This window comes from Cyprinodon variegatus, unplaced genomic scaffold, assembly GCF_000732505.1.
Source record: "Cyprinodon variegatus isolate N-32 unplaced genomic scaffold, C_variegatus-1.0 Scaffold730, whole genome shotgun sequence".
In the NCBI taxonomy this organism is placed as follows: domain Eukaryota; kingdom Metazoa; phylum Chordata; class Actinopteri; order Cyprinodontiformes; family Cyprinodontidae; genus Cyprinodon; species Cyprinodon variegatus.
In genome coordinates, this window is record NW_015151183.1 from 15169 (window position 1) to 17103 (window position 1935).

Below are 1935 nucleotides of genomic sequence, written 5' to 3' on the forward strand. Positions count from 1 at the left end.
GGAAAATTTCTCCCTGTTGAGAAAATAAACAACCAAGAGCTACCATTATTAGTTTAGTACAGATTACATCCTTTATAAAACTTTATTTATAATAAAAAATAATAATAGGTCTTATGGTGACCAAAGCACTGTGACTAATCTTATTTTATAGACAATCAACTAAACTGGTTCACCAGGGAAGCCCCACCTAGTGAGTTCCCACAGAAATAAGTACAGCTGAGATCAAACATGACTACCTGCAGCAGCTCACTTCAGACTGCTAAATATTTCACCAACCTGATCACATGGTAGCAGGTCTGCACGATTTAAAGCAGCTGTCTCTCCTACTGTTACCTGCAGCTCCACAAAGGACGGGGCCTCAGACTAACCCCACAGTCTGCAGCAGGAGGAAAACGCAGCCAGTGAGTAAACTACTTGTGTGCTTCGTTAAACTGCTGCTGGATGTTTGCTGTTTGCTGGCCTCTAACATGCAGCATAGTCTTTGGTCCAACCTGTTGATGTCAGTCAGTGCTATGAAGTGGCTATGAAATTAGATCCATAGCTGCATTAAAGTTTCACAGAGGGGTTTTCACTCTAGTGGTTCAGAAGAAAAAGCTCATCCACAGAGCAGGGTAACCAACTGCAGCCCAACTATTCATGGAACCCGAGCCCTGAAGGAAGGACTCAGGAAATACTAAGGATCTTTATGTAGATTTAAAGCACCAAACAAAGGTGTCAACCTGGGAAATGGTTGCAGCTTTGGAACAAATGTGTGTCTACTATATACATAGATAATTGTAGTAGTCACTTTGGTTGAGAAAAAAACTACTCTGAATCACCTCATCCTGGACTTTAGAGCTTCTAACAAGGACGAGGATCGTTTTAACAAATGCAAATAGGCCGTACTGCATTTTCATGAAGTAAGATACAAACAACAAAAAGCTATAGGACACTTTTTGAAGGAGGAGCAGAAGAAGGAAAAAGGGGGAAGTCCTGCAGTCTGTCTGTGAGACAAGACGGGAAAATAAGAGGAAGGAGAGATTTTCAGAAGAGATTTAGCATAAAGAGCCCTAATTAGATCCAGTCAATAACGTTCTATCTCTACAGACTAAATTAAACAGCCATTTACAAAAGAACAAACAGCAAATAAACTTTGAAACAATCTGATCCTGAATGCGATCAAAACAAGGGCATACTTGAAGATTTTAGAAGAATCAGGAACAAGTTGAATCCTGTTCACATCATGGAAGAAGAGGTGGAGGCGAAAGAGGAGTATAAATACCTTGGTGTTCACATGGACAACAAACTGGAGCGGAGTCCTGTGAAGCTGTCTGCTAGAAAGGACAGAGCACATTGTACTTCCTGAGGGCTTTCACACCTTGCCGATTTAGTCAGCATATTCCTGATGCCCCAGAATCCCCTAAAACGCTTGCAAACACTGAACTTTTAATGCATTTTTTTCAATTTTAGGCATATACATAGATCAGGGGTCTTCAATATTTTCCAGGCCAAGGACCCCCAAGCTGATGATGAGATTGGACGGGGACCCCCTAGTTATATATATTGTATGAAATCAAACTGGTCCTATAGTCATTCTGCCTCCATTTATCTGCTTACTACAGTGTGTTGAATTCATGTTAATCTGTATTTAAAGACATTTCAGTTAGTGGAAAAATTTCAAGGGGGAATATAAAAAAAAAAGTCTAAACCAAAACTTTTGTGACCCTCATGCAGTACCTCGGTGGATCCCAAGGGATCACGGACCCCCTGTTGAGGACCTCCGACATAGAGTACTCATAACAAGTCCAGAACTTATGCCCAACGACAGCCTAACTTATGTTTAACACATGGCAGCTTAATGAGCATGAAATGATGCACAGGCCAGTGTCCAGAGGGGGGGCAGTGATGGACGTGCATAAAAAGATTTATTTGATTGCGATATTAACCTAGCTGCTG

General features: G+C 41.2%; 1 protein-coding gene across 1 annotated transcript in view; it reads left to right on the forward strand.

Moving 5' to 3' along the window:
* The first annotated feature begins 284 nt into the window (after positions 1-284).
* LOC107097866 (probable cationic amino acid transporter) overlaps positions 285-1935 on the forward strand; it is a 13798-nt gene continuing 12147 nt past the window's right edge. The window contains exon 1 of the mRNA XM_015395193.1: positions 285-401. The gene's annotated coding sequence lies outside the window, so the exon portion shown is untranslated. The remainder of the gene's footprint in view (positions 402-1935) is intronic.